This window comes from Tyto alba, unplaced genomic scaffold (genome assembly GCF_018691265.1).
Source record: "Tyto alba isolate M040663 unplaced genomic scaffold, T.alba_DEE_v4.0 Super-Scaffold_29, whole genome shotgun sequence".
Classification (NCBI taxonomy): Eukaryota; Metazoa; Chordata; class Aves; order Strigiformes; family Tytonidae; genus Tyto; species Tyto alba.
Genome location: NW_024881303.1, coordinates 5,498,224 through 5,526,222, shown reverse-complemented (window position 1 = coordinate 5,526,222; position 27,999 = coordinate 5,498,224). Strand labels below are relative to the sequence as shown.

Below are 27,999 nucleotides of genomic sequence, written 5' to 3'. Positions count from 1 at the left end.
AATTTTTTTTTCCCAGCCATATGAGCTAAAACCTAATCCAAGTTATAGATGTCTAGAACAAGTGAAATCTCTAATCCCTGATCCTTAATTCTTCACAGTCCATATCTAGGATGACACACTGGGATGGCCAATTTGCAACCAATTTGGTAGGAGGAATATCCATGTCCAGCTTATTCCTCCTTTCCCACCTTGTCCTGATACTTGTCATATGCTATCCCCTGAAAACTGAGGATCTCAGGCCACACAATAACAGAGTCCAGCTGATGCCATCAATACAACCAGGAGTCTCTTTTAACACTCACCTGCAATCTGACCTCTGTGTAAGTGATGATTTGGGGCCACAAAATTGTCAAGGAGGACCTGGGACACCCCCAAATTCCTTCCAAAGTGCGCAGAGTTGGGATGAGCTGCTGCCATGACATCTCCCTTGATGCTGGACCAGCACATGTGGAGTGAAGAAGATTTGAATCCCGCCTTCAGCTTTGCCTCTGGTTCTCCGTGGGGACTTCTATTCCCAGGGAACGCAGCTGCACCCACCAGTCCAGATGTTCAAAGAGGGACAAGACGCCCCTGTGTGAGAGGTGAACGAAAGGACGGTGAGCAACTACATGTCTTCAAATCTTCCGACTACAACTCACCATGAACTGTTGCCCTCTGACATGTGATAGGAAGCAAAGTGTAATCTCTGCTGGGCTACAGGTAAATGGGCAGATGTGTTTGCCCTCAGGCAGCCTGAGGACACACCATCCCCTTCTGAGCACAGTGCGTTAAAGAGGGACCTTCTTTTCCATAGCTGTTTACCTTCAGGCTGCTAACTCCATGAACGGCCAGCTGCTCATTAAGGGTCAAGAAGTGCCTGGTTAAAAGGTCCTGCCCCACCTTCGATGCAGCATGGACAAGTCCCTCCGGACTTGTTTGGCAGTGCAACAACATACATAGTTGACCCACAATACCCACTGGAGTCCTCCTAATGTTGGAAGATGACACGGCTTGCACCAGCAAACATGGGAGGAATTTTCCCAAGAAACACCCAAAAACCTCTGCTGTGATATACAGGAGACAAGTCCTCTCTGTCAGCTTATGTGCAATCCTCAAATAACTATAGGACACATTCAACCATTTTTATTATTATTTAAAAACCATAGTATTGTGACTTTTTTTTTTTTTTTGAATCACAGACAGGTAAGAATAAAGTGAAGGATTTCTTGCATCCACCACTTATTTAGGCAGGACTTACATTGCACTCTCAGCTGCTAGAGAGCCTTACTAACATAAAATAAGTAAAAATTTACAAATCTAATTAAAATAAAAACTGCTGGCTAACAAAGAATTTATTTTGCTTTTTCACTTCTGCTTGCTTTTAATCAGCCCTGCAAAATTCCCCCTGCCTGCATGGACACGAATAGGTAATACTGTTTGATGAATGAATAAAATATCAGGTAGGAAGTGTCTTATTTGTCTGTGTCTTCATTATCTCCTTCCCCATCCTGCTGAGTTAGTACATGGACTGTGTGTCTGGACCAGTGTGTTCTTCTTTACTGGTCATTCACTGTTTGGTTTGTACTAGCAGCTACCAACTGGGAGCCCTGGACATAGGTTAAGATTGAAGGTGTTTGACACTGTACAAATAACAAATAAAAAGATAATCCTTTCAGAATAAGTTCAGACTGTTACCAGATTTTGTTTTTCCCTGAACAGCTTTCCTTGATAGAGCCTTCACACAAATTTTAAACATGAAGGAGGGAATAGTTAGGATGATAAATCATCATTTCTCTCTTTTCACCTTTTGTAATTATTTAAAATGACAACATTATGGATTTTTCTCTGGGGCTGCAAACTCATTTAGATTATGTTTGTCAACTTTTACAGTGAAGTGCAGAATTTGGAGCTGTTCTGTGGAGGGGGAAAAAAGTCAATTCCAGCCACAGGAGAGGAAAAGTTGATAGAAAATTTCAAAATAGAAGGCTTTTTGGAAAGACATGCAAAATCCCTTAAGAGTTGTAACCACCCTCACTGGAAGATGTGTGCAAGAATCCTTTCTTTCAATTCCCCATTTATTCTCTCCTTTTCTAATGAAGGCAGGTAATCTCAGATTATTTACTGGCATCACATTTCCAACTCGCAAGGAATGCCTCAAAGCCAGAAAAGAATATTCTCCGTCAGCCTGTTTTTGTTTTGTTCTCATGTTTATTTTCATCTTAACATTAATTGTCCCATAATGGCTGCTTGGTTTTATCAATTAGCCTTTGCAGTGGGAAAATATTTTAGCGCCTAATATAGCATAATGATTTTTTTCCCTATTTGCCAAGGGGGTTATTAATAAATGTCCCCACTGGGGTTACAACTCTGGTGCTCTGGTGTTTGCTTTAGGGGAATTGAGGGATTGGAGGAAAATCCTAACCAAACGGAGCTATAATTAGAGTGAAAGCAGCTGCAATTAGAAGTATATGTTCAACGACACCCATGGCACCCGGGGACAAACCTCCCCTCGATTCGGGCAGGGGTGGCAGCAGAAACTCTGCCACTGCAGAAAGAGGAAAGCTCTCAGTTTTCCTGCCTTTCCAGGTGTTGCATCGAAGATTTGCACCGTCTGCTCAGCAGCTTTCTCCGAGGAGGAAGGTTTTTTTCGGTGGAGGTGTGCTGGCCCAGCAAAGCCAACAGCCGACTCCTCCGAGCTGGGATTTCACCCTGATCTCTCACTCCTCACTATTTATTTAGCCTGAACCGCTGCCACCAGCGCTGCTGGGCTCTCTGGTTAGCTGCCAGCCGAGCAGGCCCTTCGAATGACACATCTCGGTGCACATCAGACATCCACGCTATTTCCCACAGAGTCCTCTCCTGTGGCTGCAGGTACTCCAAGGTTGGACGGCAAAGCCTGGCAGACCTTGTTCTCCTCCCTGCTGCCACAACAGACTTTGTTCATGGAGGAAAAACCAGACGCCGTCCCTTTGGCTTTTCTGTCTGTTACAAATCTAAATTCTCCATCACTGGGAAATGAAGCAGCTAATAGGCTGTCCTAGCAAAATTCCATCCTGTCATCAGATACGGGTTTCTGGAAAGGCAAACTGGAAGGAGTTCTGCAGCCTGTCGAGAATTCAGGCTGAGTTAAAATATCAGTGCTTGATTTTATCAATTAGCCGAACAACAAGTCTAACAATAAACACTCTCATACAGCAAGGACACATACGGAATTAAAAAATGCAGCAGATGTGTAATACTGCTTAATATGGCTTTTAGCTTAATTCATCTTATTGCAGAAATCTGTAATTCACGTGGTTTGCTTTCTGAACAACAGCTACTCATGTAACCTTTTGTCTTTCCCTGGGCTTTTTGTTTTGACCAAAAAAACCACCCCAAACAATTACTATTATAGAACTATTAGCTCTGATGATTTACAGCTTTGTTTCTTTCACAGCAGAGATCAAAAGTAATATAATTTACTTTGGGAAAACCTGACCATGTCCTTGCAAGTCTATAGGGCTTCTCATACTGGGGTCCCATATAGACACCCCGTATATCTCTTTGTAGGAAACAGGTTATTGCTAGCATAAACTGGCTGGTTTTGTTTGAGCGACACTTCCCATGCTACCAACCCACAGAAAGTGGATAGAAAGCAGCAGCTAAAAGGCAAGGTTGTACCATATACCACCTATGTGTGATACAGGTGGTCCATCATAATCCTGGATGCATAAAATAACAGATTTCCCTAAACACCTGAAAAGATGCGACCTCATTCCTGTAGATTTGTGAGCACCAGAAAAGCCACCTAAATGAGGATGGGGCTTGTTGCCTGATTTCTCTGCTCCTTCTCCAGAACAGCACCTCCTCCAGATCCTGGATCTCTGTGTTTTGACCAGAAGCAGTGATCTGGTGGACCTCAAGACCACTGGTTTTCCAATGTAAATTAAGAGAGGTTAAAGGTAACCAAATAAAGAATCCACGGATTATTTGTATTGCAAAACAACCTGCAAACTGTTCAAAACAACCACTGCAGCACCACAAGAGACAGCCCTGCCCTGCTGAATGTCCACTTTGAACACGCAGTCCATAGGACTGTGTGGGAGAAGCAGGGATCCACCACCAGCGTTTCTGAAGCAAGGAGCACTGTCCCTGGAAGGCACATGTATTTTATACCCTACTTCTACTTCTAGCAGAGCATCCAGGAGCTGTACAGAGGAGTTGAGAACTGAACCTGCAGGATAACAACCCAGCACCTTTTGCTATAAACCAAATATTTCAGTCCTGAGAAAAAACAAGATGATGTTTCCACTGACTTCAGGAGGACCCAGGCTCAGCTGGTGTCTGCTCTGATTCCTGATCTGGCATTTATCACAACTAAATATTTCTGCAAACCCAGAATCTTTCTGAATTGCCATCAAAGCACCAATTCTAGCAACACTGGACCATTTGATTTATTTTATTTATTTCTTACCTTTTGAGGGGGGGGGGGGGGCAATTAAGTCTCTCTTCATGTATATCTTTACTCACACACACACTATTTGTACACTAAATATGTGTATTATAGACCTTTAATACTCAAAGAAGCTTATAACTGATTTTAAATGTTGTTGTAAAGGGATATGCATTATAGCAGGGATGTGTATATTAGTAGACCTAGGGGTATACATACACACACCATAAACATAGGAGACCCTCTGTAGCTAACCATAGAGCTCTGCACTGTACCCTTTCCCCACTGTGCTTAAGGGTCTAAAATGAACACTGAGCTTTTAAAGCTACTTTTGTTACCTCACCACCACCAGAAGCAGCACAACCTTGTGCAGCCACTTTGACACAGACGTTAATTTTCACTTGCAGCTGTGGCAATTAGAAAGTGTACTTAATAGAGTGTCATGTTAATTGTTGCAGAGTTAACCAATTTCTCCATTTAATTGTCAATTGATTAACCTATTGAAATGGTAAGTGACTCAGTTTCCTTCCAGAACAAACAGCAGCCACATATTGTAGCTTCATCCAGCTGGAGGGGGTACTCTGTGATTTGCTCAGCCTCAATGTGCTGGTATTTTTCTACACCTCCCTGAGCTTTTAATTAGATGAGCCAATTTTGCATGTATTTGTCTGCTGGAAAGGTTATCTGTGCCGGAGCTGACCTGCAGAGACAAGGTTGAGCCTAACGGTCTTAATAGAAGAGGTTTTCAGCTATGACTGCTGTACTTGATTGCATTGTAATGGTAATTAACTTGAGACTTTGCTTCCCTCAATGTTTTTTTCTAGCTTTAACTATGCAATGAGATGTTTCCTCTGTCATATATATGCACTTATTAAGCTCTCATTGGATTCTAATATGCATGCAAATAGTCAAGAGTTTCTTAAGGCTAATACTACACTATGTAGATTGTAGTGCCATTAAGTCACTACAAAGATGTAGCCTGCAGCAAGCTTATAAGTTATTTTTTTTCTTTTTCTGTGAGTATATGTGAGGGTTTGATTTTTCCATCTTTGTGCTTTTTTTCAACCTAAAGGAGAAAGAATTCCCTCTACATACTTTTGCTCCTTTTTATCTGAAGGATTCTGTGTGCGAGAGCCCATTTGGACAGCTTTTCCTTCCCCAACAAGCCTAAAAGAGTGCTTGTGTTTTAAAAGGAAGATCCTGATGTCCTTAATTCAGTTTTTCAAGTTGGTTTGTAATCCATCCCCATTCCTACTCCTTTCTCCGAGCGGCTTGTTTGAAAGCCCTCGGTATCTCCTGTGTTTCTGCATGTTCTTTTACAGTACGGCGCTGTCATTTAATTACAAGACAATCCCCCACAACTGAGTAAGCATTTTCATCATTGATAATGTTGGTAGCAGGCAACTGAGACAAAATGATTACAAACCTATGTTGCGCTCAATAGTCCTTTAGAGGATTTCTCTCTTAATAGTCCTGGCTCATTCATGTTTGGTTCAGTACATTTGTTCTTTAAAAAAGGCATAGATTAGAAGAGTTTCAGGGTAGGTTAATAACTCAACTGAAAATGGCTGCTTGCATTGTCAAAGTCTGTTCCTGCAGTTGCCTGGTGCTTTCTTCAGTTCTTCCACACTGCAGCTTTGGCCCAGTTGGTAAACAGCTTAAGTCCAGACATCTTTTCATTCTCCGCACAGCGGATTGAAATAAAAATGCATATAAGTGGCGACTGACTGGCGCTGGCCTGACAATAGCCTGTAACATTATGCAAGGGTATTTACATAGGAATAAGGCCTTGGTAAAGAAGACAGGGGCAATTAATGACTAGGGCCACACATATAAGGAAAGTTTGTCCAATCTTTTCTTCAATAAAGATCTTTTGTAAAGTGCTATGGAAACTCATGGAGGCCCCCAAACAGAATAGGAGAGGGACTTCTGTGGTGGGGTTTTTTTGGTTGTTGTTTTTGTTTGGTTTCTAAATTTTAAGCTAAAAGGGACAAATTTTGTAAAGGTAAAATGTAATTATTCTGTGGTTTTGAATTTTTACTATTGTGGCTTTTTTTGTTGTTGTTCTTTGTTTTCTCAGGAATCAGTTTTGTGTGGCTTTTTCCCTAGGAGAATGCATGGAATAAAGAAATAAAGTGAATGATGTGCCTCAGCCAGGCCCGGTGGTGGAGGTGAAGAGTTTGAAGACTTGTCACAATGCTTGACTCCTCCTGCTAGCACAGGTTTGGAATTTAAGCTAATTTGTAAGCATTTAGGGTCTGATTCTGATCTCTTTTACACCCCAGCAACTCTGCTGAAGCTGTCAAAGCGCTTCCTGACAGATGCAAGATAGGCAGCTCCACCTTCTGAATTCAGCTTTTTCCTTCGTTTTGTCCTGGCAGATTTGGGCATGAGTGATTTTGACAAACCGAGGAAGTCCCACACTCTGGCTCCAGGTTTCAGTGCCCAAGGCAGAGGCTTACAGACAGAAATAATGAGCCGATTTCCCTAAGGGACACCGATCCACACACCCCCCCAGGGCAAGGATAACACAAAAGAGTCACAGCTGATGATGCCTCCTCCACCCATGGGGATTTGAGTGGATGTGTTTGCACATGTTGGCACAGTTTGGACAGACCACTTTGTGTCTGAAGCTGTCGCCACCATGATGGGGCTCTTGAGAGCCTCTTCATCAACACTGTACACTCCTTCAGTGTCTCCTTTTCCTTCTCAAGGAATTTATGTCACTGTCCTCTAAGTCTCACCTGCCCCCAAGGGAGTGTTGTGGATCATGTTTTCCATGGGCTGCCACGGCACGTCTGTTGATGACAGCTTGAATATGCCCACACCAGTTGAGCAATTTTAATTTCAGGCTCAACCATTGGTGTTTAGAGACTTGGCTCTTATTCTAATGACTGTGGAGGGCTCCTCGGTTTGGGTCGGTGCTGTAGCTTTTTTGACAGGCTATTCAGGGAGCCATAGGTCTCTATCTTGAAAGTAGAGCAGGGATCCTGCTGCTCAACACATCATATCTGTTCAAAAAGTCAATCATTTGGCAAGCATGAATGAGGAAAGCCCCATTCATTTCTCTGCAGTTCTACCAATCTTTACACCATGTCATGATCTACTACTGAATCCTTTTCCTCTTAGAGATGTTTATAGCAGAATATAACTCAAAGAAGAGAGAAGTACATTTCCCAGGACTCCCTCTCATGCCACTTTCTTCAAAATAATTTAAAAAATCAACTCATTCTTGGAAATTAATTCCTAAAACGTTTGCTGGATGTTGAAGAGGGGGAAATGATTGTTAATAGCATAAATGCATGGTTCCTATGAGAGAAGTGTGCACGGAGCAGAGAATGTGTTTCTACTGCAGCCCTGGAAAGCTGCAGAAATCAATGCTTCATTCAAGGCTATTGATCAGTACTAAATTAATTAGACTTCAAGGCTTATGGCAGTTGATAAGACAACTTGTTAATTTAGTCAATGATAGTGTTTTCCCTAAAGCAGCAAATACCCTCTTTCTCAGAAAAGACATTTCTAGCACTTATTACCCGACTTATTTTTCCCCTCTTCTTTTATTAAAAAAAAAAAAAAAATCACTTTACATTTAAATTAAGATAAGAATTGGACGAGGAGATACTTCTATTTACCCCCATTTGCCTTCTTTTGCTCTAACATCGAAGCAGAGTGTCGATAACATCTGATGTAATTTAATAGGACGGCAGCATAACATTTAGCTTCTTCGACCCTGGCCCATTGACAGTGATGTTCATTTGGAAAAGCTGGTGGGGAGAGGAGGGAGGAGGAAGGAAACCCACTTTCCAAATGTGGGATTTTTCTTTTTTTAAATGGCAAGCCCAGAGCTTTTGCTTCCCAGGCGAGAAGGATGCTCATGACCACTGACAAAGGCACGGGTGCTGCCGGTCCTGTGAGCAGTGAATGAGATGAAGGTATCCCAGAATACCCCGGACATGGGGCCGTACTTCCTGCTGGCTGGGAAGGACAAAAGGACAAAACCGAAGGAGTGCCGGGGTCCCACCACCAGCTCTTGGAGGCACCAGTCTGCTACCAGCAGCACTCCAACCCTCGGAGAATGCTAATAAGCCACTGAAGAGCTCAGCTTTCCTGCCATAATTCTATAGCGCCGTTGAGGACCCCATAGTGTTCACTAAATAAAGACAACTAATTGAGAATTTTTTGCACATTTTGCTCAGTGGACTTGTTGTTCAGGCGGTTGGTTGAGGAGAATGTCCCCCTACTGACAACAGGGGCTGATTGTTTTGGCAGCCGCCGGGTTAGCGCCATTTCCCGGGTCTGAGGCTGACTTTTGAAGAATGACAAAAATGTTTAATTTTGGAATTTTTTTTTTTTTTTAATTATGTGGCTGGGAATTATTTGGGCTTCGTGGAGAATGGGCTGTCTGGTGTTTACATGGAAAAAAAAAATGCTGGCAGAGGTTCTCAGAATAAAACCTTTGGTCTTTCTCTTTTTCTTCTCACTCTCTCTTTTCCTCCTCTCTTTTTTTTTTTTTTTTTTTTTTACTGTATTTTCTGTGGCGAGGCCTACATTTTTGTGTCTGCAGGTGACACTTTGATTGAAACTAAAATTAATAAATCAGCTGAAAAGCTCACACCTACAGCTCACAGCAGGGCCTTGAAAACACGGTTATAAAGGGAGCTTTATGCCCTTGTGTAAAGAAGGAATAAATTACAGAAGCACTTGTTGCCCTTGGACTCGATTTTGCTTTGCAGGCTGGTATCTTATTTTTGGAGCTTATTGTTAATCAACAGGTTCCTTGTAGGTTTAGCAGGTGACTTTGCTATTAATCTCCTATTTGACCACTATAGCATATTAATGAGGTAGGCTTCTGGATGTGGCTATGTCTCCAGCACAAGGAATTAGTTTAAAAGGTGCACTCTTTACTCAATTGCTCACAGTTAACGATGCTGCAGCCCAAATGCAAAGTAGCATTTTCTACAGCTTGTGTAGCATTAAGAGTGTTTTACTAACATTATGTTCCTCACTGTGCTTTTCTTCTGTTGTATTCTTATTTCTTCTCCATGGAGGGCTATTATCAGGCTTACTGGTCCTTCCTTCTTTTTAAATTTTGGGGGGGCTTTCTTCATTTTTTATTTGCTTAACAAAATAAAGAAATTATATATAAATGACAAAATGATATCCTTTCTTATTAATGTGCACCTTGGTTTTAATTAAACAATTCCAGAGCGCTTTGGAGGTACCATTGGATTTAAATGGAATGCTCGGCTCAACATTTCTCTTCAAAACTGGCTTAATAAATATCATTATAAAGTGCAGGAATTCAACCAGCCCCATTTCACCTTGTATTTTGGGTCTGATTTAAGCTTGGAGTGAGGATACCTATAGGGGTACTTTAAGAATATAAAGGAAAGCCGAGGATTTAAGACTTAAATTTGTAATTACAAGGATCTGCCAAAATACATAATATTATGAGCCAGGCTACAAAACACCCTGGTGGAAACAACAGCTTTGTTGTAATACAGTAATTTCCACATTCCAAGGAACGTGCTCTGCCATAGACGGTTATTATTGGTGTTTCCTTTCATAACTTTCAGACGTGTGGTCTACCTCCCAAACAGATACATTTTCCTATTTAAATTAGCACTGTCAGGCTTATGCCTGCAGATTCCCTGCATTTTTTTTTAACAAGGACTCTTACACGCAATGGCATATTTGTGTCAGGTTAGATGTCAGCCTTGAGTTTTAGCCTGAACCGTAAAATATCTGTCTTTTATGGATTAAGGTCAAAGTTATCACATTACTTTAGCTTGGTATTTTGATATTCCTCTTCTTTCTCCTCTTTTAATTGGGATATATTAAAAAAAAAAATCTGCTAGAGATGTTTAAGAGCAAAGGTATTTAAGGCATTAGTAACACCTCTACTGTGGGCAGCAAGGGTTAGGTGCTGGCCCCCTCCACCTCTCACAAGACAGCCTGTGGAAGCATATACAGCCCATATTCAAAGACACATTCAAATTCCTATCTCTATTTTCAGAAATTAAAGTCAATTTAAGCTGCAGCCATCACAGGGTGCTCAGTTTGAACCTCTGACAGGGGCTGGGGGTTCAGCTGAGCTGGGGTAGACACCCTGAAATGATGCATTGGAGTGAAGCATCCCCATGGGCAGCCAGACACTGGTCATGGGGGGACAAACTGGGGGAAAAACAAAATTCACCTGCAGACCTTGTGGCACCCTATGAAACACCTAGAAATATGCTCACAAGCTTGGATCTGACTTGAGGTGCTCCCAGCACAAGGTGTGTCCAGCACATGCCTGTCCCTCTACATCTCCCCAGGATGAGCTAATCAAGCTCATTTTCAGACATCCATAACTCAGTCGGTTAGATCCTTAAAATCAAAGTGAGATCTTCCCTATCTCAGGCCAACAAATAACCTAACTTCATTTAGGTAGGAAAAAAAAAAATAAATAAAAAATAGAAAGGTGTTTTTCAGCTCTGAGAACACACACAGTAATTACCACTGACTTTAGAGTTGGGTGGTTTTTTTTTTGGTTTGTTTTCTCGTTTTTTGGGTGTTTTCTTTTTTTTGTTTGTTTTTTTTTTTTTTTTTTAAGGAACCACCATTTAAATGGTTTTGTTGGATTTTTGTTCAGAGGTTTTGTGTTGTGGTCTTGTTTGCCAGGGTTCAAGGAAGAGCAAATTTTTACTGCACAGGCACAAACCCCTATAAATCAGGGTTCGTCGTTAAAACACTGGCAAACCCTTCACTGAAGTGGTGTTAGCAGGGTCTTGCTCTACAGCGTATTTCTAAGGAGGAATAGTTAATGTAACACAGTTTGGGAGCCCTTCCCATCCCCAGCCCCCATCTCCCCCTAACTACTTACAGCACAAGGAGGTTTGAGCTTATTTTGTCTTTTCACAACTTAGCAAGATCAGACACATTTCTGCAATGCATATGCAGATTTTACCTCTTGTTACTTTCTCTAATGAGCTTTCACTTAATCAATTTGACAGTAGCCTTTCTTCCTTTTTGCTTCGTATCCACTAGGAAAGTATTCAGGAAAAAGTGTTAACAGTTTCAAGGGGTATTAGCAAAATGAAATGGTGGCACAGCCAAATTTAGGAAGATCGCAAGAGTGCTTTACGAAAAGAAAAAAAGAAAAAAAAAAAAAAAGAAGCTAAAACGGGGGATGTGGATTTAACAAGAATGTTTGTCTAGGAAATGAGCAGGGCTGCAGACACTACTTTTATTTCCCTGCAAATAATTTTAAAATAATGCTAATAATGAGTAGAGAAATCCTGATTTTACGTAATTGTCTGGGGTTATAGAAACATGCACTTTCCTTGATAATATGTAACCCTTTTGAAAATAAAAATGTCCTCTTTAACGAGCTGTTGAAAGGGGGCTCTAGCCACAGCCAGTCACCCAGAACAGGGATGCTGGAAGTCCCAGTGACCTGCAGAGTTATGGGAAGGGATCTGCAGAGCTGTATTAATCCTACACATCCAGGTTATCAAACCCAGCTATTTAATTCCTGCATGGAAGGGTTTGATGCAGAAACCCATCTGAGGGCCAGGCATTGGCATTTTCAATTAAGTGGATGATCAGAGTAAGGGTGATCTCTAGGAAAGGACAGGGGGTGATGGTTCCTCAACAGCTCTGGTTTCCCTGGGCCCAAGGGATGTCTACAGAGGACATTTGATACTTCATTATACTCACTGCAATTTATTACTTGTGGAGTTGGATGAATGCTGCTGCAATCTGGAACCCCAAGGAGGGAGTGAAGGTGCCCAGGACCGGTGCTGCCTTGGCTTGCAGGGGGATGCTGCGCCCCAGTGCCCAGCCAGCCGAGCTGTGCTTGCGCCTGCTCTTAACTGGGAAGCTCTGCCAACCCATAATGGAAAGGACCTTCCCGCCTGGGGTAGGTTTCCTGGAGTGTGGTGGTGGTTTTCTCCAAGAAACTACCAGCTCAGGCTACGTCCCTCATTTAGGGGTCTCACTGGCAAGGAGAAGCCAGGGCACACTGGATTTCATAGCATCTTCAGGCACTTGACCTCTAAAATGTACATGCAGAAACAGAAGTCAGTGCTCCACATGGTATGAAAAGCAAAATGAGGCAGGGGAATTACCCCTGAAGTGGATGTGTTGCATCTCTCTGAGTCAGCGCTTGCGCACTCAATGTCATCACTAAGCTGTGTCATCGCTGAGGACATCAGTTAGGCATTAAGTTCATAATAGCAAAGTGACAAAGGACTGCTGACACATCCTTACTGACAAGGAACACAAAGATTTAGCTGGGACTTTCGTGAGAGCCACAGACTGCAGGAAGGTGGCATGGGCAGAAAGAAAAAGTTCACAAGCAAAGGATTTGGGGTTCCCCACAGTCAATAAACCCACTGGAGCCCCCTGGCCTGGTCTGGTTGTCAGAGAAAAATTTCAGACCCCAGTTCCTGCTAACCAGGTCTTTAATGTGAATTCACCAAGTGACTTCACAAATGCCTGTTCACAGGATCACAGCCCAGTTTGCAGGATTAGGCCACGTGCAGGGGAGTGGGGCTGCACCTAAGGAAAAGGTTTTCCTTTCTCTTCATGGGAGATTCGTATCTAGATGCAGTGGAAGACGCAGCCTTTATTCATGGGTTTCCATCCCTGGGTACCAACAACACAATGACCATATTCAACGATTTGCTGTGAGCCAGTTTGGGACAGCATCACAGAACACTGAGTGTCTGACACCGGTGCTTCTGGGCAGAAAATTATTACTGAGATGGAGCAAGAAGTGGAGAATAGTATTGCCAAGTAGAAAGTCTCCTCTGAACTCAATATAAAGTCTACACTAACTTTGTGTTACTCTTGCCAGGGAGTTGAGCCTCAAGGAAAGTCCTTTGCTAAACAGATCCGTGGTTATGTGATTTGGTTATCACCAGGCATGCGATACGGCTGTGGTTAGGGGATGTGCCTAAGGATGTGGGGGACAGGGGTCCTACTCCTTGTGGTGGTGCAGACCTCCTGCATAACCCCAGGTGAGTCTCTTAGCATCTCTTCCTCACCTGAAAATAAAGATAATAGGGTTTTCCTGCTTTGCCAAGACATGAAAATAAATGTGGAAACAGTGAGGTGGTCACAGAAATGGGAACTGAATGGGTGTCTGAGATATTTAACCTGAAATTACCAAAAGGTTGTTTGTGTTGGATGTGGTTACCTGCATGTCTGAAAACAGTGATATATCTAAAGGAAAATGCAGACAATTCTCTCCCTCTAGCTGATGTTCTGTTTCTTTTCTGAAATGGATTCCTCCCTGCTCTCTCAAGTAACAAAAAGACTACTTTTCCACCCAACACCAACCAGCTCCATCGTGATACACATAATTACCAAATCTAGTAAAATGTGAATTTCCCCACTGCCAGACCAAGCTGCTATACCCAGAAAACTGGTAAGAAAACGTGGCTGTCATTAGTCAACACTGAATCTAGTTTTCAACATCATTGCCTGCAAACTGAAGGATTATGTCCCAATAAATGCTCCAAGTGTCTGCTTCAGTAAGCGGGGCGCTAATGGCATTGCCTTTACATATTTTGATGTTATTTTGCTCTGTTATAAATTAAGGGTGGTGTTCAGACAACGTGTGCTCATCAGGAGAAACAGCCCAGTGTTGTGGAGCCGAACCTTGCAGGTCTGCAGAGCAAGGGGGGACACATGGACCCAGCGAGGCTTTAGCTGGGCTTTGCTTTCCTGGCACTATTTCCATCCTGAAACAGGGGACCACACTACTGTGGAGCCAGAGTAAGACTCTTCCCAAATCACTCCTTTCAAATATTTTATTCTGATTTTATTTTTATACCAGGGTCCAAAACCTTTAAATCAGAGGCAATTTTGTTTTCCTAGCTGTCAGCAATATTTTGGCTATTTTAAGAATGTAGGACAGGGTTAAGGATTAGTACCAGCATTTCTTTTCTGTGTATCAGAGCTGCTTAGCAGTAATTAATTAGGACATTGGGTTTTGTACTCTTGGTTCAGGTCATTTGCCTATGAGCAGCTCAAGCCTTTTACAAAGGCACGCTGCATATGTTTCTGGGTACCTTTTTGAGAGAAGATTTAAATTGGCCAGATGAATAATACTTTGCTACAAGTGTTTTGCCCTAGGCAAAAAAGGTTTTCTTCATATTATCATCGCCCGGAGCTGGAATCCTCAAGCTTGATGTGACTGGTGTTATACTGTCACATGGCAATGATGTAAGAACAGGAGCTCTCTGTGTCAGACAAATCTGGATTTAGGGGAATTATAGCAGATGTTGCAAAATGGCAACAGTTTAGCAAGTTCCTTTCATCCTGCAGTTGGGAGGCAGGACCACAAAGTACACCCAGACAGAGCAGAATGTTATCTTTGATCCCTTTCACTCCCGGGCAAGGAGGCTCCATCCGATGAGGGATTCAGTGAGGCTGGAAATAAAAATAAATTTACAGTAGCTGTTTGTTTTGCAATATGGAAATCGGCCATTATTTATTCATGCTGTTTGCCCAGACATGTATAAAAGATATTTATCGGGGGGTAGCGTGTATTGTGCACTATAAACAGATTAGAGCACTCAATATTAAGATTAATGGCACGGAAAAACACTTGGAAATTTGTGCATGGTTAGATTACAAGAAAGACTTGCAGCTCCTCTCTACCACATGTACATGGATGGTGGCACAGGCATAGTTTCATGCCAAGGAAATAGGAAGGAAGGAATATAACTGCCTTTAATACAGTGATGGAAAGCAAAAAGTTATACATCATGGGTAATCACATCAATATTGTCCAATATTTTGGATTTTTTTTTAATGAAAAAAAATGGAAATGTCTCTATTCATCTGCTCCTCCTTCATTTGGGTAAACAGCTCTTTTATACCTATGCATAAATCAAACACATGATGACAACATGACAGACCCTGTTTACGAAAAGAGAGCACCACCTGCGGTGAACAAAACATGCCAGTGTCAGACAAGCAGTAATTCTTTTCATGAGTTTAAATCTGATTCGAATTTGGTCAGAATTTGCAGGATTTTTCTTAAATTGGTCAGTTCATTAAAAAAAAAAAAAAAAAATAAAAATCCATTTGGCAACAGGCACAAAACCACCCCAGCCTTTGATTGGGTTTTAATAAAAAAACCTCTTTCACCACCTGACAGTAACAGGAGTCAGCAATGTACGGCACGGACACAGCTGCTCTCGCTGCACTGATGGAGCACAAACCTCTCACACAACGTCCTTATGGCCACAGCCACGCTACCCAAAACCACCTTACCCCGTGCACCCTTGGACAGTTGTATCAAGTTCCCATCCACAGAGGAGCTGAACTGGAGGGCTTCGAGCACATGCATGATAGCAACTGTGGTTTGTATCGAGGTCTCCCTGGCCTGAGCATGCCATGTTCATTTTTAAGAGTAGAATCCCAACTGGATTCAGTTCAGGAAGGTATTTAAGGGCATGCTTAAACTTAAATATTGGAGTCATGACACTGCGCTTCAGGTCACACAGAAGCTTAAAATCTGACCGTCCTTTCATACCAGGTCTAGCCCTGCATATGGTGCACCATGCCTGACCCATACAGGAGACAGTGATGGAGAAGACAGTGTCAACCTTCTGATTCACTTTTTCAATGGGTACCCGCAGTCATCTGGGTCTCCCACACATGTGAGATGTGAACAGGACCAAGCTGAGAGACAGCCATTGTGTCCAACACACAAACTGGTGGCCTTCTGGTACCATCTTAGGGAAAGCACCCTCAACCAGTTCTCCCAGGAGAACAGAAAGACCCTTCTCTCACTCCATGTCCATTTTGGATGCCCCAAACCAGAGGAGACACCTGCAGCAGCCAAGCTAAGGTGACCCCAGCACCCTTGTGTTTCTGTCTCTGCACTGACCTGCGCCCAGGGGTGTCTCCTACCCTGGTCCTCCAGACCAAGGTGGTGTTTGCAAGGCAAGGTCCTAACTTTTGTCACTCCAAAGGAAATACCTGCCCTCATCTGCCCACCAAACTGCTTGTGTAGGCACTTTTGCCCATGGGCAACACCACAGAGCCCATGTCTGCAGCTTCTGGTCCGTGCAAACAGAGAACACGTTTAGAAGAATGCCCTTGGGGTGACCTTACAACACAGTATTGACCCCTCTGCATCTTCTGCATCCTCCTGTAGAACCAAAACCCTACAAATGAAAGGCTACAATGAACATTTTGCCAAGCACAACAGAGCCCAACTCAGTCAAAGCTTTAATTGTTGCCACCAGGCAAATATCAATTAAAGAAGCTCAATGCCACAATTATGGAACAGCCAAAAAAATGCTACAACACCCACAACAGTCATAGCACAAAATTGGACACGCCACTTAGGGTCCCAGCCCTGTGTGCTGGGAATCAGAGGTGTTATAAGGAAAACACGGGATCGGCACACATTCCCATTCAAGATGCCTAATCTTGTCTACACTCAAAATGGTACCGGCTAAAATTGGTTTTCAATTGATTTAAGTTCACTGGCACAAAGCCCTGTGTAGACATTCTTAAATGGCTTTAAAAATGGCTTATCAATTTAGCTTAAGACACTTAGTAGCTAAACTAAGCTAAATAGGCATAAGCCAGGTTTAAATTGATTTATGATGTCCACAAAGAGTTTTGCACTGGTTTAACTAAATTGCTTTAAAAACACACCACCACTTTAGCCTTCAAAAGTGAGTGCCTATGAGTGTAAGGATTTAGGGTAAATGTCTTTAAAAGTGCCTAAATATCTGAGTAGCTTATGCCCCTTTTCCCTAAACAGACTTAGTCTTTTCGAAATCAGAAACTGTCCTTTGTAAATGCTACTCCAAAGTGCCAAAAAAAAAAAAAAAAAAAAAAGAAAGAGGGTCAGATCCTCCATGGAGTAAATTAGGGATATAGCCCATTTTACATCAGCTGGAAAACAGCCAAGCCCTGCCCTAAATTTTTAAAGGGAAAGAAAAATTGTCTGAAACCTCAGGTTTCAGGGGGCTTACACTATTTCTTTCTGCTAGGCTTTGTGGGGTTTTTTCTTTACCTCCTTAGGTATAGTAGTTACACATAATACACATATACTGAAATAACCACATTGCCATTCTCAGCATCCCTGCACACTACAGTAATTCAGGCTTTTATGTTGATGTGCATAGACACAGTTTGGAAGATATTTGAGTGCTCCTAGCCACATCTGTTGTTTTCTCTCTTAATGATTTGTAGTTAGCCAAAATAATAGAAACCAGGCAGAGCTCTTTAATATTGGCTTGCTTGACATCAGCCTGTCTTAGTCAAAATGTTTATTCTGCAGTGCTCCCACTAGCTCTGGAAATTCATGTATCTATATGTATTTGCGTGTTTTGCTTGACTAGGCACAAATTATGCTCTCAACTGGAAATATCACAAGTGTAAATAATTTGGAGATGTAAGTGTCTGAGCGAAACTCATGTAAAAGCTATTTGTTTAATGGATTTTGATCTCCAAAGTTTAAAATATGAGCAAACTTTTCATTAAGGGTTTTGCCATTTGTTTGAACACTCCTGTAGTAATTGGAAATGCAACAATTGTTTAAAAGTGGCATTGTCCATGAAAAGATTTAGTGAGGGATGAAGAAATTTCTTGAACCTAAAGACATAATCTGGTGATCCAATTCTCCCCACTGTGTCCATTCCCGTGAAACTCCATTTACTTTCTCCTATCCGTCACCAGCTCCCCCGCATCCCACCTAGCCAATCCTCTAGGTTTCCCACATTGTTTCCCCTTTTGTCTTTTCAGTCCAAACAGAAGAACAACAGACAAGGTTTCGAAGGGCAGGGAGCATCAGGGGCTGGAAGAGAATGGCTAAGATGAGGGTCAGAGTCCTAGCCCTACTGCCAACAGTTACTAGGGTTTGTGCTGCCTGGCTGGGCAGTGTTCAAAGACTTTGCTGGGCTTTGTTCCACTGTGTAGGGATTAGGCCTGGCGGTCTGAGAATTTGCCTTCTAATTAAAAAGGATAAAAGATAGAAGTAGCATTAGACTAAAACATAGCAGTGATACTTCACAGGCGGGGTTTTTTTTTTGCTTGGGGTTTTTTTTTTTTTTTTTTAGTCACAAGACAACGCACGAAGTTGTCAGGATGTTGTTTTCTTTCTTTTGTTTTCTGTGCGTATGAAAAAAAAAAAAAAGTCATAATAAAGAGAAGGGAGGTGAGAAGAAAAAGTTTTGAAACTCTTCCCAGCTGTTCCATATGGTGAATGAAGGCTGAAATTCTGTGTGCACTGTGGCAATTTTGCTCGCTAATGCATTTATTGACAAGGATTACACCAGCTTCCTATCACGCCCTTTAGTGCTGTACCAAAAGGTGAGGGAATTCCCCACGTCATCCTCCCTGACCGAAGGAGTCTACAGGAAACCTGAATTTCTTCTTGCACAGCGTCTCCTTTTTTTCCCTTGTTCTTAGACCTTGTTAGGGACACTCAAATGCAGCCACAAACCCTCCCCTCCAATTAACCAGGACGTATTATTTTACCCGTGCAATGTGAAAAATGCCAGAGGCCACGTCCAGATAGCCCTTGCTTATAGCACCGCTTTAATTATGCTTTAAAAAAAATGATGCGTTTCAAACAGGAGCGGGAGGCCAAATCCCAGCAAGCTGTTACTCGTGTGAGTAATCCCATCTCCTGCAAAAGCCCTATTCAGGGCAGCCGCCAAGATCCAGCCCCATGCAGGACGGTGAGGACGGGCGTAAATCCAGGCTCTGCCAGCCCGACAAGGGCTGTTGGAAGAAATCCCTGCCACTTACAACTTGATCTGCTTTTAAAAACATCCTCCAAAGCCGTACCCGGGGCAGGGGCGCGGTGGTGTTTCGGGGTGGCTCTGCTGACTTCCCAGGACGACCGCTTTTACCCTAAGAGAGAAGCTGAGGTGAGCAGTTGCGTAAGGGCCGCTGATGAGATTATATTAATTACTTTTCCGAAGAAGAAAAAAAGAAGAAAAGAAAAAAAGAAAAGAGGGGGTAGGAGTTTGGTGGAAGACTTGAGAAGCTTTCAAAGCCGCCGAGCTCGGGTTGCAGGCAAGGATAAAGGAATGCCCTTTTGTTCCCACACATCTCCCGTTACGTCACGATGAGCCCAATTTCTTCTGAATTCTGGCTGACTTTGCATGTAGTAAATAATTTGGAAGAGACAACAGACCAGGCGAAAATTATTCACAGCAGAGAGTCATTGCACTTCATCGTACAGGATCCTAATCGGAAAGAAATTCTCACAGGAAAGCGTTTTCATTCATCAAAATTTTTGCATGAGTTTTCTTTCCTCCGAGCCAGTAAAGATCGTATTAGTCCTGTGCCATAACTTGAGAAGAAAGAACAAGACTTACAAACGTCGCTTGGGCAAAAATATTGTTGTCTTTAACAAAAATAAGTGCTGTTAGACTGCTGTGAGTTAGCATGAAAGCAATACTAATGTGGCAAATTATCCCATCGATTTTAGGCAGGGTTCTTCATTGATTTTTCCTTAAAAAAATGGTAGTATGATACAGCCTATGGTGGCTAACTTCTTAATATCAGTACATTTGTGAAAGGTTAGAAATGGACTTTTGATCCTGCCCTTCTGCTGAGTTTTAAGGACATGGAAATTTAATAAAACCTGTGTGCTGCTTTCTGGATATCAGCGTCTGAAATGAGACCTGATCTTCCTTGGTGGATTTAGAAGCAAATAGATTCAGCGTCCCCGCAGGACAATATTCCCAATTCCCTCCAGGCCTGCAGTCAGCTCCTTTCTGCCTCCATCCCAGAGAGCCAGACACAGGATCAGGCCATGCTTTGGTGCTGCAAAACCTCTTGTATTGATTTATGTGCTTAACATAATTTCAGAGAGGCTGAAGCAAAGGCAAAAGTCCCCCCTCCCAATTTGTATTCCAGAGGGCCAGCGATAACTGGAAGGAAATTCTCAGTTTGCCCCATGATGGGGGTCACTCAGAGGAGCACCCCTTGCTTTTTTGGCTGGTTTTGAGGTGAGGAGCAGGGATGAAAACCCCTTGGAGGAGCGCTGCTCAGCCGCCGCACATCCAGACCTCCCCGTGCCTCCTCCTCCTCCTCCAGCACTGCTCCTTCTGTGGGGCTTAGCCTGTTCTCATAACACAAACTGGGGGAAGGATCCCATCATCCTTTTTTCAAGGGGCAGGGAAAAATATGCAGTGCGTAAAGAGGAATATCATATTTTTTGAATACAGAATCCAGGAAGAAATAAAAATCTCTTTCCACGGTGTGTTAGAAGCACTTAGCACGAGCTGGGTCTTCTTGAACCCCCCAAGTGAGGCACACGGACGAGTGCTATTTCTCTATTACTCTTCACTCATTCACCGAAAGAAGGAGACGATCCGAGGGGGCTTTATATTTGAAAGAACATTCCTAATATTTGCATTATCGTCAACGAAAATATTTTTAAAGGCCAAACGAATATTCATTTATATTTATTTGCTTAATCTAATGATCTATTGTGATTCTCCCTTTCATCTATTCTTCCCTTGATGAGTGTGTGGCACTCCCATTAAGATTAATAGCGGTTTCACATGCACAGTCAGGGGAGATTAGACCCCTGCCCCGGCCTCCTGCCAGCCCCATGTATGTCTTTGGATTCAAGCTCCAAACCCTCACTGATGTCAGTGAAAGCGCCATGTGTACAAAAAGGCCCAATCCTGCCCAGTGCTGAGCATCCTTCCAGCCAGCTGAGGCGTTTAGAAGTGGCAGGGCACAGCATCTCCCCAAATGCATTTATTATGCCATAAAGTCTGGGACTGTCTGGGGAGCATATGTTTATGTGGGGTCACTGTTCCTGTGAGCACGTGGGGGGATTTTTATGACAGACCAGTCTAGAACAGCATATGGGGACCAGTGCAGGATGCACTGAAACCATTTTCTAGCAAAATAAAACACACAAAACCTGCCTCTGAAAATGCACACTACGGTCCTTCTACGCAAAGTTAACTCCATGTACAGAAATTACTTTTTATGACCATTTTGATTCCTCTTGGGCATGCAACATGAAATACCTCCACCATCATGCAGACTGGCTCGGAGATATATTTGAGCCACAGAGTTTGGAAAATCAGGTATATAATATATCATGTTTCTTTATCAGGCAGGGTCTGCTCCAAAGCCCTGGCATGGGACCCCTCCTGTCGCCTTCAGCGGGATTTGGAGCAAGGCCTTTCTTCCAGTGGCACGAGGAATATTGCTTTTGCAGGCTGGGATCCCAGTCTTACAAGCATTTACACTTTTGCGAGGCAAAAAGCTTTTGAGTAGTCCTGGTGCATAAAGCTGCTCACAGGTGTAAGAGTTTGCAGCACCTGAGCAGACGACGTTTATATTATATATAGGGCCTGATTTAAGAAAACACATTTTTCTATTGCTCCCTGATGAATTTGAATCATCTTTTCATTTACAGCAGTTTACCAACATCCCCTATTACATCCCGATCCCAACCTTGTCAGATCAAGTACACTGGCTGCCTCAGCCCTTATACCATAGAAGATTTTTTTTCCTTCTATTTTCATGGTATTTCTGGGAAGAGGAAAAGAAGGATTTACTAATTTCTAGCACAGAAAGCTGAGCCAGAGCCTCCATGTGTGACTTTCTGAAAATTACTAATATGGCCTCGTGCCTCAGTTTCCCCAGGCATATTGTCTGTGTGGTGATAGATCTGGCTTTCCAGCACAACCATAAGAAGTAAATGAAACATTTATAAAGCTTTTTGAGGCTGCAGGCATAAAGGGCATTTATAATGATCTTTGTCAGACTTCTTCCAATATTCCTCCAGAGTCTCTAATAGCAACACTTACTATTACTAATTTTTACTGCCCCGAATCACCAAAAAAACACTATAGATCCAGCTTAAGCAACATGACCAAAGTCAGACATAAAGAGTAAGGAAGAGCCAGAAAGTGAGCAGGAGTCAGAGGCTAGCATGGAAACTGCTACACCATCTGTCCTCTCGGCTTGCTCGAAAGACATTTCACAATGTCTTTCGAGTGTAACTGAGTATATGGCATTGTTTTTCTGCATTGTATTCAAGCTTTGTTTTTGCTTGTTGTAACAACCTCATTATTGATTTGTGGGGCTTCCACTTAGAGCTTCTGCATCTTTCATAACACATAGCCTACGTGCAGGCTACAAATTTTATTTTTATATCATGCTATCTATATCACAATATCCATCATATTATCATACACTGGATAATCATGTCCTGCCAGTATTTACAGGTATGTTAGAATGTAAATGTTTTGATAAGTCCTATTTAAATACAACTACAGCTGTTTACAGTATCAGGCACTAAATCTATTTGATTGATTAGATAGATATGAGTAATTTATGAATATGTATGTTTATCAAATGCCTTCTTGAACATTTGTATGGTAGGATCTCTTCTTCTGGATTTTCTAGTAAGTAATAATAATAATTGAAAAATATATTTAATTGCTGCAATTTGTAGTCATGGTTCATGAGATGCTTTAATAAGAGAAAATAATCTGTAGAATTTTAGCTATTTCAGTAAACACTTACAATGTGTATTTTAATCTCTCCAAGATCATCATCCTTGTTCTAAGTATGAGTTCCTAAAAAGCCTGTGTTGTGATTTGCTTTTATTTTCATTTTTGGCTTAAGAAATAGGCTTGAAAGTGGCAGCTCTGAAAACAGATTTCTTTATCCAGAAGCCAGTTTGGAGAGCGTCCACACAGGCTGCTATTCTAAGGCACCATTTCGAAGACTGCCATCTCTACGATGGCATATGAGATGTAATTTAGTCTCTGTGTTAATTTAGCCCAGGGTCTCTCCTGAACAGAGAAGACCATCCGTGCCAAATTGTATTAAACTAGGGATGGTGCTTTTGTGATACGGACAACTGTCTACCAGGGATTGAGCTGAGACCACCAAACTACTTTCATTTAGATTCTCAATTTAGTCTTGAACCAAGGTCAGAAGGTAAATAGCCAGGGCTTTATCTTCCCAGCCAAGCCCCTGGTAGAGGGTCTCTTTGAAGTGGAGTGTGATCACTGGCGGTTTCAGAACTAATGTCCAAGACAGTGATGTATAATACATTTGTTTCCATTTTACATCTGCTGGTATGATCGTAGGTTAATTTAAGTACAGCTTCCCGACAAAGAAGTGTTTCTACCCAGCTATAGTCTTAAAACCAAATCTGAAATTAACTCAAAATGCCCTCTTGACACCAGTGCCTCCCCAAAGCATATATCTATTTTTTTTTCCCACTGCTTTGAATGCCAGTTGCTTTGGGTCTGATCCTGCTCTTATTGAAGTCAATGGCATCGTTCACATTCACTTGAATGAATAAGGCACTTTGAAGATGCTCCCTACGTTGGCTGCTGTTTGTGGCTGTGCATCCTCCAGGTGGTCAGAGGGAAGGAGATTTCCATTTGCAGGGACAATTTCTGCCATGACACACCCATAGTGGTATCTGGTGGCAGATAATACTGTGCAGGCAGGCTCTACACTCATCATTCAAGCCAGTCAACCACAAATCTTGAGCACAGGGACACATTTGTGGTTGTCCGGTGATACTAATTTAAGAAGTCCTGTGACCTTCCCTTTGTGTCACCCCATTCACTTGTACCAATGCCTTTGGGTTTTTTTTAAGGATCTGGGTTCAAACCCCTGAACATTCCTGCCAGTTTTATTCCCAGGTCAGGTCCCTAACCCAGTTCACATAATTTCCTGGCAAACAGTTGTGCCAGCACAGGCTCACTCCTGTGCGACACAGTGAAGAGTTGAGTGCAGGGAGAAGGAGGTCACCAAAGACCCCATCTCTTCCAATCATGCCCCAAAACTCCCGCAAACTGATCCCCCTCCCCAACCATGTGGCACGATGACCACACTTCATGCAGTTACTCAGCACAGCAACCCAGCCATCCTGCTGATGGCCATGATAGCTGATGCACTTGATGGTCCTGCATCTGGACTGGGGGGCCTATGAGCAAGAGCAGAACCACTTTGATGTACTGCACCTCAAGACCGGGGGACAGGGGAGGTATCACACACTTCCCTGGCACCAAAAAGTCTGTAGAGCTATCTCCCACACTGACCAAAAACATCTTGCAGATATCTACCCCACGACGGGGTGTTTCTAGCCAGAGCAAGTCGCTGCTAAACCAATGCCACCACTGGGAACATGTTCACTGCTGTGTGTCTGGGGACCTCTCACCTCGGGTTGGTTCTCCACATCAGCATCCCCAGGTGTTGGTTCAGGGCAGGGAAGGGGAATCGCTACCACTTTGCCTTTAGCATTCACATTTTGCTATGAAGGGCTTCTGTAGAAGTGGGTTCCTATCAAAATATCCCATTTTATCAGCTTTTAATTGAATACACCTGAAAAGCGTTTCTTTTTGTGCCACAAATTCTTGATTAAAATAGAGCCAGACTTCACCTGACTGGGTCTGAAGTTTTATGGCTAGCCAAGTAGTGGACTAGAAAGGAAATAAAGCCCTGCAAACTCTGTCTAGTGTGCCTGGGCACAAACATATGCCATGCAACACTCTCCATCTGCTGCACCCAAACACTGATGGGCCATTCCTGACATCGCATGACATGAAATTTTGAAGCATTTAAGCACAGTAGGCTGAATTTTAAGAAATATGTTTACTTTCCCTTAGTAATATTGATGAATGCACTTATACAGGATGGACTAAGTAGGTTTCTGTTCAGATATATCCAAAAAAACAGACAATTTTGCAATACACAATTAAACCACAGAAAAACAAGGCTGGCAAGAATATCAAGAAGCCACCTTGTCCATTTCTGTGCCCCGGGGCAGGGTCACCTGCATTTTTTCAGACTGATGTTTGGCTAACATGCGGCTAAAAGCCTTCACGACCCCTCCAGGCAGCCTGTCCCAGTGATGCACTGTCTCTGCTCATGGGAAGTGTTTCTTAACATCTAAGCTGAACCTCAGGGCTGCACCTGATGCCTTTTCTTTCTCACCTTAACCCCTTGGACACGGAGAACAGACTCACCCCTCTCACGACAGTTTTGTACATATTTGACAGCTGCTGTCATCTCTCCCTTCATGATTCCCTGCTCCAAGTTAGACTCCCCAAGACTTTTTCAATTCTGATCTGCTTCAGTGTAGCCATGGTGCCTCTCCAGGCTGGTGTCACCTATAACCACTCTCTCTTCCACTGAGAAGAACAAGGTCAAACCCCTGATGGCCTCCACACAGGACAATCTTCCTTTTTGACAGTGGTTATAGATAACATGTTACTAGTGAAGTTATCTGGACATATAATAGCCAAATTACAGTACTTTTCTTTAAAGATTTTTCCACTTTTTTGATGCACAATCAAGTTGTATTGCATTTTATTTATATACCGCATTATCATCAGTTCTATTCCACGAATTAGGCTTTTCAGAAAATATATCCGTGCTGAAAAATGCCTGATCCCAATCACAGGAGAAACTCCTGGAGCTAGCAGAAAATAAATCCAAAGGAAGACTGATCCATAGCTATTAGGCTGTGATATAAACAGCATACATTTCAGTCTAGGCAGTGCTAGTACTGTCCTGCGTGGTCTTGGAAAAATCAGCTACTTCTGGGGAAGATTTGTCTTTTACATTGAATTCCTAAAACAGAAGAATATGATGCTGCTTGGCAATTGGGGAAAGGACTCCCTCCCTCAGGTTCTACCCAATAACTATACCAGGAGCTTAAGTTAGCTGCCTAAATTAGATAGTGTGCATACAGCCTGCAACATCCCTGGTGGGAATTCCCCATCTGTAAAAAAGAAAGCAATTTCTACCTAACAGTGGGCTATGAGGGAAGAATTAATAAGCTAAAGAAGATGAGGCACTCCAATACACAGTCAAACACTGTAAAGGGTTGTGCTGGGTCACTGCTCTCCAGCTAGAGGAAGCAATCCTGCAGACTCCTCAGCACACTGGGATGACATGTTTGACCAGAGCCCTGGCCACCCCTCTTCTGGAGGTGTCAAGGTTTGTCACATCTCATAGCTGTCATCAACAGAAAGACTGACATTGAAGTCATGACATGTCTACACCGTGGGTGCAAAGCCTCCCAAGCCACCTTCATGCCTGCTAACCCCAGCAGTGGAAGGAGAAGACTATGAAACACAGTTAAACTACTTCCACAGTCCATCTAATACACCTGCATAAATGGCTTTTACATCACGCATCATTAGAAGATCCTTGGCTAGGTGGTACTGGAGATGATGGGAAGTGGTGGGACCATCAGGTCCCCAAATGGAAGATGAATAATGGGATTCAGTACCTGAAAACTGAAGTTAAACTCACTGAGCCTTATTTAGCCTGTCTAAATTTCCTCCTGAATAGCACACGGCCCTCAGAGACACCAAGTGAACAGGCACCTCCAGGTTTAGGGTCTGGGGTAGGAAGGGCCCACTGAGATAAAGAGGAAATTGTGAAGTAATTAATGACCAGAGCAGATAACCAAGTGCTGCAGTGGAGTCTCCACTACTGGAGATTTCCAGCTCAAGACTGGATATTTTACCAAGTGAGATTCTTCAATCCAAACATACATTGATCCACAAACATCCTCTGGACTGCATTAAACAGCATGGCAGATGAGATAAGAACAGTTGTCCCTCTGGCCTTGCAATGACTCCCCATCTACTTGTACACCACAGAAACTCATTCTCCCCCATGAGTAACACCAGCCTGACACAGGCATATCAATTCTCTTCCAGAAGACCTTTGAATGTACCAGGTTTGAGTAATCAATGGCACATAGACAACCTCGCTTCATCCCATCCAGAAGGGGTAGATGGCAATTTGATTCCATTAGGCCTAGAACCATAAAAAGATGCAGTCCTTCCAAAACTGCATGCATCTGTGCCTACCATCTCAAATCATAACCATCTGATGGCATCCGCTGCCCAGATTAAGTATTTTGGCTGCCTATAACAAAAGAAGAGTGAAATGGGATCCAAAATAGCCATGCTGTTGCATGGAGAGTTGTCAGCGCTGGCCAGGAGAGGATATCTGCCTGTTAGAAGAGGCTGAAGACCCTTCTCTGGGCTCCAGGAGACACTGTATGTCCCACTTGTCACAGAGAACCACACGCCCTTTTTGTAGCCAAGGAAAAGTGGATAAAAGTCCATAAATTTGGGTTCAAAAGATGGCAGGATGATGCTTAAATAAACTGGACATCTTGATGTTTATGAAGCATGAGGACCTGGCTTTGCTTTCCTTCTCAGACTGAACATCTACATCCTCAGAGTGTCCGAGACACAGAGCACAGCGAGACTGTGCTGGGGACACTCACCAGCCTCCTGTGGAAAGTGGGTCACTGCGGAGGGGTCTGCAGAAACCTTCCAGTAAGAGAGAAAGCCGCTGTCTTTGGTCACAGCTGAGCACAGACACTTGAGAATAAAGCTCAAAAAAATCCGGTGTGCGACATCTTCAGTGCTCTCACACCTGCGCATCTTCTCATCACCCATAAAATGCCATGCCACCTCTTTTTGTTTTGGACCTGCCAGTTTTGAATGTAGCAGTGCCTAACGGTGGTGGGCTGATGATGATGATGTCAGGGGTCTGAGTGAGGATGCAGTGGCTTCCTGCTAGGAGATACA

The 27,999-nt window shown here is 42.9% G+C and overlaps 1 long non-coding RNA gene across 2 annotated transcripts in view; it reads right to left on the bottom strand.

Moving 5' to 3' along the window:
• Positions 1 to 27,999, bottom strand: part of LOC116965622 — a 97,126-nt gene that overhangs the window by 39,716 nt on the left and 29,411 nt on the right. For both annotated transcript variants that reach the window (XR_004409500.2, XR_004409501.2), the window contains exon 2: positions 303 to 570. This is a non-coding gene — a long non-coding RNA (uncharacterized LOC116965622). The remainder of the gene's footprint in view (positions 1 to 302; positions 571 to 27,999) is intronic.